The sequence below is a fragment of the Euprymna scolopes genome, chromosome 4, assembly GCF_053919585.1.
Source record: "Euprymna scolopes isolate OS-2025 chromosome 4, ASM5391958v1, whole genome shotgun sequence".
Lineage (NCBI taxonomy): Eukaryota > Metazoa > Mollusca > Cephalopoda > Sepiida > Sepiolidae > Euprymna > Euprymna scolopes.
In genome coordinates, this window is record NC_136485.1 from 72302827 (window position 1) to 72319159 (window position 16333).

The following is a 16333-nucleotide window of genomic DNA, read 5'->3' on the forward strand; positions in this document are numbered from 1 at the left end:
CATTATATTATTTTTTTTATTTATTACTAGCAGTTCAGCCCAGCTTTGCTCGGGCCCTATATACTGTTCATAACTTTATGTGCATATATATATATATATATATATATATATATATATATATATATATATATATATATATATATATATATAGTAATTTATAAAATATATATGGCGATTAAGCTACACTGAATATTCTGCGTTTCATCCACTATAGGATTCGTCAGGCTTATGCGCGAATTCTGTGGTTGTTTCTTGTTTTTATATATGTTGAGGATTTTTAGTTAGCCAATCAGCTTTCTAGTATTCACCACATATGTATATCTATATATTTAAAAAAAAAGGAAAACGTCTACCTTAAACCACTTACATAGTTCTAAAACAGATCCTTTGTTCGATAAAATACATGCCCATTGGCTGATAGGAAGGGGCGCGGTGGATACTAGAAAGCTGATTGGCTAACTAAAAATCATCAACATATATAAAAACAATAAACAACCACAGAATTCGCGCATAAGCCTGACGAATCCTATAGTGGATGAAACGCAGAATATTCAGTGTAGCTTAATCGCCATATATATTTTATAAATTACTAACTAGCTCTACCTACGTATTGAGCACTTTTGAAGTAAATACTTAATGTTTACGCATAAATCTATACTTTCGTATATTAATTTTATATGAGTAAATGAAGTAGTTATATATATATATGTATATATATATATATATATATATATATATATTAAAAAGTTTGACTCATGTCCAGGTAACCTTCATCTCAAATTTCAAGTGTTTAGACCTAAAATTGGCAGAGGAGTTTGGTAGAGTCTGTAAAGGTCAACTCTTTAAACTTTTACCTCTTGGCAGCAAAGTTTTCGCCCCAAAACTGATTAAGCAGCTTGCGGCATGTCTGAATACCCTTTATATAAAATTTCAAATGTGTAGACCCAAAATTGGCTAAATAGTTTACTAGCGACCACAAAGGTCAAATCTTTCGAACTTTGACCCATTGGCAGCCAAATTTTCGGCTAAAAACCCGATTAAAAAGTTTGCCCTATGTCTGAATAGACTTTATGTAAAATTTCAAATTTTTAGACCAGGAATTGGCTGAGTAATTTCGTAGAAAACGCAGATGTCAATTTTTTTTAAATTTGACATGTTTAATTTCGTATTCCTACGCCGAAATCATGAACTATTTCCTTGGGTTTACTTTTTGCAGCGATGCTTCCCTTAGTTTGTTCCCTAGTCCCTATATTTCATGAACGAGGTTTCTGGTAAAGGGGAGAAATTTCTGTTTTCTGAGTCGGAATCTATCCATCGAACACATCGTTGATTATTTTTTGATCTTGAAGTAGTAGTTTTGCAAGTGGCTTCACACCTTGTCTAGAGCAATTCCATAAAAAAAATCATTTTCGTTTGATTTAAGGTTGAGTAAGTAAAACACACGCCTTCAGTGTTAATATTTTAACGACATCTTTTAGGGTTTGAATCTCACACAAGGCAATTGTTGACGATTTGTTGCTGTAGTGTTAATGCAGTTATTCATAATCTCTGCTTACATATAAAATAACACTTTGTCCGTATGTGTGCGCGTGTGTGAGTTCGTTTCTTATGGGCTTCAAAACGGCTGGGCCGATTTTCTTGAAATTTCACACACACATATACCTCATGTGTTTGAGAGGGTCCTTGAGTTTTGCATCGGAATACCCCCGATAAATAAAATTGATAATTGAAGAAATCCCATTAAAGAATGTACAGTCTAATTTAACCAAAGTTACACTTTGTAAAACTTAACATCACAAGTGCATTTGAGAAGTTTTATCACTACACAACCAGAAGAACCCGGTGTATAAAATACATAGTAGGTTCAAAGGGCCGTGTTTAAAATTTCTGTTTCTGTTTAGAGCACAAATGGACTAGTGTACATGAATTTTGCATTTTAAATTTTAATTGAAGTCATTATATAAACATAATTTCATAAAATCAAAAGTAGGTTCTGTAAAGTAAACTGTAGGTTCTGTAAACTCTAATGAACTGTGGACTGCGAGGAGGCATGTGAAGCTTCATCCGCGGCTGGTTCCTGACTAGAGTAGGCAATCTATTCATGTGATTGATTTAATAGGCGACTTCATTGATTTTGATGACAATAAAACCATTGGAAGTGCGGAACATTTATTGATTCTCATTCAATCTCGGGCAACATCGGGTCACCCTGCTAGTTGTTTTTAAAATTATGATTAAAACGTATTTTAAAAATTATTTTATTGCGATTTAATGTAAAAATAAAAAACAACTGAGAAATCCGTTGTTGACGGGTATACTAGCTACTATTAATGTATAGAAACTAGAAGCAATTATACGTATTGGTCTAGAAGTACGGATGACAACATTTACGTTCACACTTAGCTCTATAAAATATAAAGACACGGAAAGATCCTATTTACACTAAAAATAATTCATATTCACCACAAAATAAGATCCGTTGCTGCTAAGACATAATGAGCTATTGTGAATTAGGGAACATGGTTGCAAGAGCCTTTTAAGTAGGGAGTTGAACAGTAAAATATCTGTTCACATTACATTTGAATTTTTGCATATTAGTATAGTTAGGGAAGTATGGAACAGGGAGGGAATTCCAAAGTTTAGCAGTTCGAAGGATGAAACTATTAGAAAGCTTTTTGTCATATGGGGACTTCTACAGTAAAAGGACGGGTTTTTGCTGCTTGCTGTGTTATTGGAGGGTATTTACGTCAATGAGTTCGTCGGAGCACACTCCGTTCAAATAATTGTAGAACAAGCAGAGGGACGCAACGTTGCCGAAATGGAACAGAAGTTGAAGTTTGGCTGAGGATGCAGCGCCTATTAAATTGAAAACTCTTTCTTGGACCTTGTCTAATAGAAATAGATATATAGATAAATCCTATATATATACAGAGAGAAAGAGAGAGAGAGAGAGAGGGGGGAGAGAGAGAGGCAGACTAATGGTTGATGCATCAGCTCAGATGTGGCAGCAATACTTCTTAACTATAAATCATATTAAACTTAACTTTAAAACATATTACTCTAAGTAATATTTCAGAAAGGTTGTATTACTTCAATTTTCAAACGAGCCAGAACGCTGCTTCTGACAAATCTAAAACCCTTGGCTCGAATCTAATGAAAAGTATCGATTTTTCCTAGCGAAAAATATAAATCACTGTAGGATATATTATTTGATGTAGGACGATATTATTGGCTTAAGCACATCTGTGAGGGAAACACATATCGCCCCCCTCCCGAATCAATAATAAATCGATATCTTTCTTGATAAGAAGATAATGTCTTGACTAATATCGATTTGGTACAGTTGAGCAGTTCCCCATTTCTGAAAATGTCACGTCACTGATAGGATAAAGTTAGAGTGAAGTGACGCAAACCACTTCCCCATGAATACCCACCACGCAATATTAAATGTAAACGTTGACGTGCAAAATATCGAAAGGCCTTCTACCAGGCTAAGGTGGTCCGATTGTTAACGGCGAGTTGAGGAAAAAACAGCTGATTCTAAGGTTGAAAATTTAGCGTATAAGTTTAAAAGTTCAAAGATAACGGGCAAGGCCGAAACAGAAAAAACCTCGTGATTGATTTGCATCAGAGGACGGTACTCTAAAGCAATTAGAGGACGGACAGCATTTCAGAAAGTAAAATCCACACAACATTATAGCCGCTTAAAGAAATGTAAAATTAATTCACTTAAACGAAGAGTTTTGTACCGTTTCATGCTCCTTTACCAAAGTTAAAATCAGGACAGTAAACTAACCCTTATGTCTAGAATCCATACTCTAATTCTTCACTCTAGGAAATATCTAAATTCAAAGGCTTGAGTTGAAAGGGTCTTGAAAAGAAATTGAAATTCAGGGAATCTTGTGTTTCATTACGACTAGCCTGAGTGCCCGGCGTTGCCCAGGTGTTTGAGCAAAAAAAAAAAAAAGTGGTAGTAGGCAGGAAGGCTTGAACCAGTACAGCGAAGGAGGAAAAGACCGTGAAACAAAAAATCAAGTGACGTCTTTGCCGCTGCGTCCATCGCCAATGGAAAAATGCTAGTCAATCGAAAAGAGGGGGTTGATTTTCTAAAATACCGGCGAAAAATTCAACCCCCTGTAGAAAAATACCCAGTTGAGGGTGAAGGAATTGATGTTTTTAGCCAAGTTTACCGATATTTGTCGTGAAAATCCGTTGCCTCTGTCGAAAGTTTTAGGCAGACATACATACATACATACATACATACATACATACATTTAAGCAGACAGGTGATATTTATATAATAGATAGATTGTAGATGACTAAAATTCAAAATTTGAAAGACGTAAGTTTTGAAAAACTATTCTGTCAGAGAATTCAATTTATCCGTCAATGTAAATTACCGAAAAATTCACACGATTTTAAGACTAAGTAGAAGTATAGAAATTTTTAATAAAAGTTTGGTTTAAAATAGAAAGGATAATTAAATGTTCCCAAATGGAGAAGAAAACGAAAATTTAGCAGCTTTTAAGCATGTGGGATGTTTCATAATTTGTGTTCGTATACTTATAGTAGTGACATTCATTTGCATATTAGGAAAATAATCAATTTTAGAAGAACTAATTGGAGAATACATTCAGTTGAATCTTTGACATCTGTAAGAAAGCATTGTAGTTTATATTTTTAATCGCGTGCAAGCGACTCTATAAGTCACTCCGTCGGTCGGTCGGTCTATCCGTAACACGTTTCTGCTTGGCGTTTTTTGTTAAGATTAAAGGTCTGTTGTTAATAGATGCTGTTCTTAGCTTTTTAAGTTTTTCTTGGCCTTCGGGCTGGGATTAAAATGTAGTATCTGTTCCGGCAGATACTGCAAGCAAAGACAATATGTGGACGCAGCTCCACATATAAGACCCTGGTCAATGTAGGGGCAACCCTTCATACCAATTGTCACTATCCAGCTCCCCTATTCCCCGGGGAGTTGGTCCCTATTCCCCCTTCACTCCTCACATTAAAAATCGGCCTTGTGCCTAATTTGCTCGGTGGGGGAGCAAATAAATACCAGTCCCACATATAAGACCTTGGTCAATGTAGGGGCAACCCTTCATACCAATTGTCACTATCCAGCTCCCCTACTCCCCGGGGAATTGGTCCCCATTTCCCCTTCACTCCTCACATTAAAAATCGGCCTTGTGCCTAATTTGCTCGGTGTGTGAGCAAATACATACTCTTTTCTTGAACTTTTGGCGAAGATCAAAGTGTAGTATCTGTCTCCCAGCTACCTCATTTTTGATTTTTTTTTCAAAAGGTCCGCCACTTGACAACACCAGTCAAGTTTTAGGCTTTCACTTTGGTCACTTTTGTGACTTTACTAACCTTTGTTAGGTGAACCGAGCCCCTCTTTTGGGAGTCTGGACCCTTTTCGCTCCCCCAGGACCGACGCTATTGTGTAGTAGTCTGGACCCAAAAACCGATCCCTTCTTTGGGAGTTTGCTGTTTTCGGGACCGACAACAGTTTCTTTGGTAGACCTGGTCGGGTTAGCTTTAGTTTGTTAGGTACTTCATTTCCTCCTCTCCTCTGAGATGGAAATGATCTATTCTCTCCTCTCTTAATTGCCTGAGCAGCACTCTGACCTGCCAGGCCCAATCTTTGTCTTCCTTCGCTGCTCTCCCAGTAGATTGAGCAGACTGGGTTCACTTTCTCGCTTCCTTGGAGTTGTTTGTGGGTAGGGTGACGTAGGTAGGGCGGGTGTTTTGTTTCTGCTCCCCTCTCTGGGCAGAGATGTCTATCCCCTTTCTCTCTTAATTGCGACCCGGCACTTTGACCCACTAGCACCCATTGCGTCTTCCTTTGCTGCTCTCCTCCCTTGCGGGGTATCTGAGCTGACTAATCCGACATCCCCGTGAGGGGAGGTCAATCCACTTTCTCTCTTCTGACCTCACCCACTCCCCTCCACTCCCCCATTTCCCTGCATCTTATTTTCTCCCCCGATACACTTTGGTCTGCATCAGCGGCCGGTGCAGTTTTTTTTCTGCGCGATGCCGAGGAAAAGGTGTATACCCCCTCAAATGCGTCACATCGCCCTACTCGAGTACTCCCCATCGGAGGGAACACCTCCCACGAGGGATGAAGAAGTGGAGAAGGCCAGGGTAGGGCTGCACCCGCGGCGACCCAGGCAGAGCCAACACCAGGAGGGCAACCAACTCCACAGACCGGGGAATCAAAGAAGCGGCTGACGAGAGAACGAGGCTCAAACTTGGTGGTACGCACCCAGCGACACCGGTTCCACCCTAATCCTCGTCGGTCGAAGAAAACACTCCCGCCTAGGCTCCTCAAGAGGACCAAGACAAAACGGAGGACACCGGAAACATGGCTGACGAGGGAAGGATGCACCCGGCAGGTGGTACACACCCAGTGACACCTGTACCACCTCAATCCTCGTCGGCCGGAGAAGACCTCACCACTCCTGCTCCCCAAGAGGACAACCTCCCGGCAAAAGAGCAAAGAGAATCTGGAGGTGAGGAGACCAAAGACGACACTGATGGACCACAGCCTGTGGCACCACCGGTCTCCCAATCCCTTTCCAGTCACCCAACACCAGCTCCCCAAGAGGACAACTCCCCAGAAATGGAGGAAGATGAGGATGGTGTTGCCTGCAGAACCAGAGCTCTGTTCAGAGACACCCTGGCATAGCTCAAGATTCTCGGGAGGGGGGGAATACAGGGCACCCTCACCGCCCAAAGCCTCCCTAAACACGCCAACTCCATCCAAAGTCCCAAAAGGCAACCCTCCGACAACCAAGCCTGCAGAGAAGAAGCCCACTCCACAATCTCCGGGCAAAACCAAGGGAGTGGGCCAGAGATTAGGCCACAACCAGTGCACGACACCCCAGGAGGACTGACCAAGCCTAACTCCAAACAAGGCAACTATACAGCAGCAGCAGCCACAACAGCAGAAAAAGAAAGAAACAGCAGCCACCCCTCGTTCAACGCCAAACAGGACGGAACAGCGACATGCGCCCCACAGAACCAGAAGCAGATGACACCAGAAGAGTACAGAGAGCCCTTCAACTAAACCTCCAAGGCCGTCACAAATGGGATAAACATCAAACCCCTTCCGGGATAAATCGAAGAGCTGGAGAAGAGAGTTCTCTCCCTGGTCACCTCTGACCTTAAGACCAGGAGCTTAACAGGTGTCGACAAAGACACCATGGTGGAACTCCTTATCGGACTGAACATACCGGTCAGCTACGTATGCCAGAGAAGTTTCGGCTTGTGGGACATCCTGCTCCCCAGTCAAGAGGAGGCAAAAAGACTGGCTAAGTCCGACCTCAGAACCAGAAATATTCGGCTCCAGCCGGTATATTTGAACAAAAGAATCGCATGTCCCGTGCTACATGACCGGAATGGAACTCGGTGCCATAATGAGCCAGTACGGCGACGTGGAAGCGGTCGTCCCATCCCGCGGTCAACGCAACGTGATGACCGGTGATTACAAAGTCCGAACGGTTCTGGACAAGGACGAATTTGACACCCTTCTGGCCATGCTCAAGTTTGGGGACTGGACCATGACACTGATCGTGCAGGGGAGAAGGCTGCACTGCTGGCACTGCCAGCACATGGGACACATGGCAAAGGACTGTCAAAAAAAAAAACCAACCAGCCAGAGCCCCCGGAAAAGCCCCCACCAAAGCACCGGCCAAAACTCCAGCAGAAGCCCAAGCTCCAACACAAATCACAGCCCCAGCCGCAGTAAAGGCCGGTCCAGTAGCAGAAGCAGGTTGGGTGACGTCACTAAGAAAGGCAGATCCAACAAAAACATGCCCAAGCCAATAATAACCAAAACCCAACCCGACAGTACACCGATGGACACACAGGCATCATCTTCCTCAAACAAAAGGAAGCTACAAGATTCCGAGGACTAGATCGTGTCGGACGGAATAGAGGCGACCATAGACGCAGTGGAAGCAGCCACAGCAACAGTCAACAAAAAGACGAGCAAGAGGAGGAAAAGCAGGAACACTAAAGGAGACACCCCCACCCACAAAGGCAATAGCAATACAACCAAGGCTGAACTAACCCCCCCAATCAGCCAGTGGAACCGGCTCCCCTTCAGTGGAATCGCCCAAGCTCCCCTAGAACAGTTTCACGCAACCCATCTCCGGAAATCTATACCCTCTACTCCTGTCACTCCTACCCCCATTCCCCCTCCTCCACCGCCCCAGGAAAAACCTACAACAGTCCGCACGGAGCGGACGAAATAACTCCTTTTCCTACCAGGGGAAAGGATTTGCGAACTGGACCCTCTGAAACCATTACCTGACCTTAAAGGCCAGCAGAATGTCCGGTACAACAAATTGAGGAACTTTACATATGTCGGTGGCGACAACGTCGCCGACCCAACAAAATTCAAGAACGTTCCCTTGTTGACCACTTTCATTATGGTCAACAAGGATGCTAGGACGGAGGCCCTGATAGATACAGCAAAGGATGCTATCCCAGGCCAGCAGCTGGTGGATAGGTAGCATGCCTCACTGAACAATGTCATTTACAAATGCGAGGGAAGAATCCCGGTTGATGCACACACCTCCTTTTACATGGCTCTTAAACTCATTTTCCCCCTGGCCGTGGGAGGTGTGGCCAAGGACGGATTACCCTCGCCGGACTTACTCACTGGAAGTCTTGGACAGGCCTATCACGTCCTCACCCCCGAGGATTTCAGGCATTTCTGTGACACTGAATAAGGTAGGTGACCATGGCTTTAAACGACTACTTATAATGTGAGGGGCCTCAGATGTCGAAGCAAGGCCGCGTGCGTGCTGAGAGATCTGGTGTCCCACAAGGTAGATATTGCCGCTATACAGGAGACCCATTTTATTTGTGACGAGGATTGTCAGGTGCTGGTGAGCGACTACGACGTTTACTCAGCATATGGCAATACCTATAGTCGTGGAATCTCCTTGCTAGTAAATCGCACTCTATCGGCGTCGGTGAATGTTATTCACGCAGACAAGGACGGGCGGGCGATTGTCGTCGATGTTGCCGTTAATAGCAGTGTGTTTCGGATAGTCGCAGTTTATGCGCCTAATTCCGCTGTGGAGAGGGCTTCCTTCTTTCGCCGGGTGGAGGGCTTTATAGATGATCCGGAGAGGGTAGTCTTAATGGGTGATTGGAATGTCATCCTTGATCTCAGGATATATAAGGTCGGGGGGACTAAGGTCGGTGTGGTGTGACAGCAGTCTGTCTGACCTGATGGCTTCGTGCGACCTGGTCGACAGATTTCGCTTGGATCACCTGGGGCGGGAGATGTGGACGTAGCATCCTAATACGCCTTCCCATCCAAGTACTTACTTGGATCGGATGTTAGTTAGAAGAGGCGATGTAGATTTCCTATATTGCCCCATGTTCCACCTTTTAGGACACTCGGACGATAAACTAGTTATGGCCCGTCTTAACTTGAGATCTAGGCCTAAACTGATCGGATACTGGAAGTTCAACAGTACCTTGTTGGAGCTGGAGGACTAACAGTTGAAGGTCACAGAGATAATCCAACGAGCATTAGTGGGGGCGGTTACCGGGAGTAAGTGGTGGGTTAGTCTCAAGGCTATGATTAGATGCTTCTCGGTCCAGTAGAGCCAACGCCTTGCGCTAGATAAGGCTAAGGCCAAGAAGCAGATAGAGAATAGGCTGACCTGGGCGGTGGAGGAGGGACTCCCTAGAGATTGCATTAGCTAAACAAGACCTCAACCGCTTGACTAGCGAGCGGTAAGAGGGCCAGATAGTTAGGGCTAGGCTAATGAAAGTCTCAAACGAGGCTGTTAATGTAGACGCTGTTGAGCGCGTAAGGCTGCTCTAAGGTGCGGCTCGGATGGGTACATTCGAAAAGTGAACGACCTGGAAGGGCACGCCTCACTTCAAAAATCGGCCTTGTGCCTAATTTGCTCGCTGGGGGAGCAAATAAATACAGCTTTTCTCTGCCTTTTGGCCAAGTCCAAAATGTAGTATTTGTTCTTACTACATGCTGTACTTATGTTTGTAACTTTATGATATAAAGTGGGGGATCACTTTTCTGTATTAATTTAATGTAAAATGATCACCCACTTTACAACCAGTCAGTCTCAAAGCCATTCAAGTCATTCTCCAGATCATTCAAGTTGTTTTTGAAGGATTCCAGTTATTTTGTAAGCGTTCAAGTCACTCTTAAGGTCATTCAATTCATCCTTAAGTTCATTAAAGTCATTCTAAGTCATTTACTTATTATTTATTTAAGTAATTTCAGCCCATTTTTCGGTCATTTTAGTTTATCTTAAAGAATTTCATGTCAGTTCTACATTCACGCATTCATTCATTACACGGGAGCACGCGACTAATGGCTATCGGCCTTGTTCGTTGTAAATCGCGATATTGTTGAAAAGGGGTTTTATTTACAGGATTACAAGCTATTTCAACAAAAGGAAATTATGAAGTCTTTTTAGAACGAAAAGAAATGACGAGATGTGGTCTATAATCAAATCTGTCCGGGCTCAGTCATTTAGTTAAGTTCTGTTTCGATCTTCTTTACCTGGCTTAAAATGAAGACATCTGGTTAGAAACCCGTTTAAAATTTACGCAATAAATTTAGTTCATAAATCTGCAAAACAGATAATAAAGCAATTCCTGTACCTATTATTATACTAAAGCTGATTAACGTTTGTCTCACAAAGGCTTATTTATTTCTATATTTCACTCTCTATCTTGTTTGACCCCCTCGGCTCTTGTTATGCGTGTTGCGTTATTGACTGTATATATAATTTTCTAGCTTATACATTTCAAATGCTTGCTTATATAGACATTAGCCCTCATTCCTGAAAACTTTTTTATTTTGCGTTGCGCAATTCATAACCTCTTTGTATGTAAACCTCATTTGCCATTTTAAGCAAATAGGGAAATAAAAAGTTGGATAAATGAGTGCCGCATGATGTGAACGATAATAAAAAAAATCGTCGTTCTTAGGTGTCTTCTACGATCATTCTGCGCAACAAATACGACCTATTTCTCGAACAGATTGTGACGTGTGATGAGAAGTCGATTTTCTACGACAACCGGTGATGTTCAGCATAGTGGTTGGCTGCCGGAGAAGCTCCACAAAACTTCCCGAAGCCGAAAGCCGAAGTTCTTCCTTCTAATTTAGAATTTGGAATTTCATCTAAGTTTCTTGTTTCCTTGGCTGTACGTACATGCATAAATTTAAACGTAATCTGAACTGATTCTTGCTGCTCAACTACCCACAGTCCCCTATTAGACACGATCCGGAATAGTATCCCCTTCCAACGTAAGTGCTAGTCTAAGGTCCAATCTCTGGTCCTCCTCGCCAATCTTTTTCGAAAAACACCCGTCTAGCTGAAACCACTGTCAGTAATTTTCCCCACTCTTTAACTGTGCCTAAATCAAAACGTAGATTCCACGAACAAAGCTTCTTTCTTAGAAGTGCACGCCTGTGGAACTCTATTCCGTTTGCCTGCTTCCCAGCTGACTACAACTTGGTTGTCTTCAAGTCCAACATAAACAAATTCTTGATGAACCGCCCTCTTAAGTAATCCAATCTACCAAATTTCCATTAATAACGACTACTGCGATAATGTCCCATTGATTACTATACACCCAATAAATCTTATCCTCGAGTGGCCTCAGAGTTTTGATAATAGTGACTCCAATGTAAAAAGAAAAAATGTTCCATGTGGCAACATGCTTTGTCTTAGGTGAAAATGGGTAAAAGAAAATTGCGGTGGGTGTAAAGGCCATTCAGGATCACACTTCGCACTGATGTAAATGGCGTGCCCTCCATCGAGTCATTTAAAATATGGAAAGGTTCGACATCCAGTTAAAACTATTGGGCATCCCTTATTATATTTCCACCCAAATCTGTCGAAACATTTGGTACTTAGAGTCGGCAGATCATTTTTTTTAATATGTTGTTTTAAGCAAAAACAATATTGCCATACTCAATTGTCATGTCGAAAATATTTATATATCTAAAAATTACGAAAAGTTCATCGAGTAGAAATAAATAGTTAATTATCAATATTTAGTTAATATTAATATATAGTTAAAAGTAATTTTACGGGAATTGGGTAAAATCGCATTTTTCTTAAATGTTATAAAGTAGACAATGACGAGTTCATACAGAAGAGGACATAACTCGAACGAAGATCTTAGATAACTTGTTCATCGCAACCAATATTTTAGCCTTATAGTTATAAACATTTTTTTTTTATTAAAAACACAATAGCAATTCTACTCGATGAATTTTCGTAATTTTCGGATATATTACTATTTTCGACTTCATAATTAAGTATGTACTATTGTTTTTGCTTAAAACGACATATTTAAAAATCAATTTGTCAGCTCTATCTTAACAAACACCAAACCTGAAACCACTGTCAGTAATTTTTCCCACTCTTTATCTGTGCCTAAATCAAAACGTAGATTTCACGAACAATGCTTCTTTCTTAGAAGTGCATGCCTATGGAACTCTCTTCCGTTTGCCTGTTTCCCACCTGACTACAACTTGGATGTCTTCAAGTCCAACATAAACAAATTCCTGGTAAACCGCCCCCTTAAGTAATGACACTTTATCAGATCTCCATTACTAACGATTACTACGATATTATCACATTTATTACTGTACACGATATTGATGACGTTAAGATAAAAACTGTTTGATATCCATTACTGAAACTTGGTGGGCAAGTAACGTATAGATTTATCATCAGTGAGCTGGATTAGTTTCGTACAAAAATGGTGTTTTTACACCTATGTGATAAAATAGCTTTTTATTGTGTGATCAAGCAATATATTTATGGCAGTTTGTAGCATCTAAGAAGAGTTATCAAAATAACTTGTAAAATTGAACTATTTAGCATTGTGAGATGTCGGTCATTTAAATTTATAATATGACCGACTCATGATAAAATTGACATATTTTCATTCAAATAGACGATTGCTAACTTTTATGCGTCTGTTTGTGATGTTGTTCCTTATACCTCAAATAAACCCAGTTTTACATGCAGTGTTCTCTGCTATTAGAGGTAGTAGACGTGTTGCAATTTTCCGCGCTTAGAGAGAGAGAGAGAGAGAGAGAGAGAGAGAGAGAGAGAGAGAGTTACGTCTATTTGTACCAAATATGGTTGAATTGCAGAGGAAGGAACGTTTGTCATTTTATTTCACCTTAAATGACAGCTAGAACAATACCTGTCCCAGGATTGGCAAAAACAATTTAAAAAGCAGAAGAGCTTTGCATCATTTTTATATCTCCTTACGAAGAGGAAAATTAGAATAGAACGGATCAAGAGCGACGCAAACCATATTTCCATAATAGGTCGCATCAATATTATATCTCGTAAATTCCTTAAAATATTCCAATATTTATCGATGCTTGACATCTATTGGTAAAATTTCACCAAAATCTGGAGTTATTTTAATTTTTATGCAAAGATTTTATACCCTTTTTACTCTCTTTGTTTAAAGCTAAACTAAATATTACCTACATTTGGACCCCTTTCGCTTCAGTTTTGTTCAAAAATTCATAATGATTAGTCAATTAGTTTATTCTCGAAACCTCTACATACAAGTAGATAACTATATACACATACTTTATTTTATACTAGCATGGTTGCCCGGCGTTGCCCGGGTGTTGGAAGGGTGTGTTGAGCAAAAACAACAACAAAAAAAAAACAAAGTGGTAGTAGGAAGGCAGGCTCGAACCCGTAACGCGAAAGTGGAAAAGAACGGAAAAAAACATGACGTCTTTGCTGTTACGACTACCGCCAAATCGGAAGTGACGTAGGTTTAAATTAAAGGTAGACAATCGAAAAGAGAGGATGACTTTCGAAAATATCGGTGAAAAAAGCGACCCCTCCATCTAGAAAAGTGCCCAGTTGAAGGTGAAAAAATTAATGTTTTTAGCCAATTTTTCGGTATTTTTCGTCTGAAGAATCGAGCTTCAAAACAATACTAATCTTGTGAAAATTCATCGCCTCTGTCGAAAGTTTTAGGAAGACATGCAAACATACATACATACATACATACATTTATATATTGGTAGCTCAAATTTTCGACTCAAACCGATTAAAAAGCTTGGGCTATCACTGAATACCCTTTATGCAAAATTTCAAATATTTAGACCAGAAAGTGTCTGAGTAATTTGGTAGACTGCAGAGGTCAATTTTGTAAAATTTTGACACCTATTATAACCCCTTAACATTTAGTGTTTTAGGCTCAAATTAAGTTATTAAGTTAGATCCATATCCAAGGAACCTATATCTCAAATTCCAAGTGTTTAGACCGAAAATTGGCGGAGGAGTTTAGTAGAGTTCTCAAAGGTCAAATCGTTAAACTTTTACCCCTTAACAGACATTTCTGGCCGAACAAAGATTACAAATATTCTCCCAAATCTCACTACCCTGTATGTCAAATTTCGAGTCTGTAGACTGAAAATTGACAGAGTTATTGTGTAGGGAAATGTACACAGACAGACACGCAGACATACAGAAACTTTCACTTTGATAGATATATAGATGTGTAGACATAAGAACTTATAGATTTATGCATTTGATGAGGCTTGTTAAAAATATTATGTATTTATGTTTCTGAATTTTTTAGATAAGGATTGAGTTTGTATTGTTTCGATTACACTTTTATCCAGGGTTCTTATATCCGGGTTACACTTTTATCCGGGGTTCTTATATCCGGGTTACACTGTACATTGACACAAGCTCTAATTTGGGACCAGAAAAAATCTCTCTTATATCCGTTTTTCTTATGTTCAAGTTTCTTACATTCGAGTTACACTATACATTAAAGAGCATATCTCCAAGAAGCGAACTAAAGTTTTATACAATGTGCATCCCATAATTAATACCCGTAACATCCGGCCATTTTTCTATCGGCATTGACAAAAATGGGCGTATATTTTATTCTGGACATGGTCGGTATCTCTGCTAACAAGCATCGTTACCGAAGTGGACACGACTGCCTGCCTGCCCATAGTTCATACGGCAAAACAAATTAATTGTGTTCGTCTGTATCTGTCTTTGCCAACTATATGTCACGGGTATCGCTTCATGTTCGGAACGCAACACTTGCCTACGTGCAATCTGTTTACGATTAGATCTGAGTAGCGCTTTGAGCGCACTTTAATTTAAGGTTTGGATGGTCGCCACCGCATGAGGAAAACGGACATTGGTCAGGAATAGACACACTTAGATGCGTCAAGTTAACTGTCAGTTTGTGGACAATCAATTTATCGCGTACTCTCCGTAATTATCTATTTATCCACCCCCATCGTTCCAATCACCTATGAAAAATGCATATCCATCGATTAAACCGTATTCAATACAAAGAGAATTTGTAATTTTGGGGATTATCCTGTTTTCATCTTGAGTGTTATTTTTCATAACGTTCACAAGGACCAGTGACGTAACGGATCAAGTTCTACGGAAGATTAAGTTCTAATTAAAACTCTTCTGGGGATTGAGGGATCGATCCTCAGTGCGGGTAATAATAAGAATATAATTACGAATTAACACTTCTACCAGGTCATTTTTTTAGGAAATGAGAACATACTACACCCCGTAGATTAAATAAAGGATTCCGTTCGAAATTTTGTGCAGATTCCAGAGATCGACAAAAGAAGGCCCGGGGTTAAATCAGACTAAACATTATGGAAATAACAATGAAAATGAGAACGGTAGTCCGAATAATCCAAATATATACACATTAATACAAAGACTTTAAGAAACGTGACTATTCTGGAGATAGTGCTTACGTATCCAAGCTTCAATTAGAATTAAAAGTAATTTAATTCTAAACATAATACGCTTAAACAGCGATGTTTTCAAATGTGAAAATTAGAAGGAACACGTGTCCGCGTATGAAATGCATTCATGAAGCTTTTTTTTCTCTGTGATATAAGCATCGTATAAATGTATATTGAAATTCGTAAGTTTAGAAAACAAATTCAACGTATATTTTTGTTTTTATGTAAATAAACAAGATTCAAATCAGTTTGTGTTTCTCTATTTTTTTCTTTCCTCGTAGCAAGGTGTCACTAGAAAAGTAAACAGATCTCAATTGATATTTGCCATTTAAACATTTTTTTGTTTTTACTTAATTTCAATGTGAATAAAACAGAAACACACAAGAGGCGTGATTCATGAACAGTTGTATGTCTGGCGGTGAATGTTTGAAATATCGACATTTTTATTGAACTGTAAAAGTACTACTGTCTTCTATATAGCATGTATGGAAAATAGCCTAAGAAGTAGTCGCATATGATCTTCAATTTCGGGTGTATGTGCTA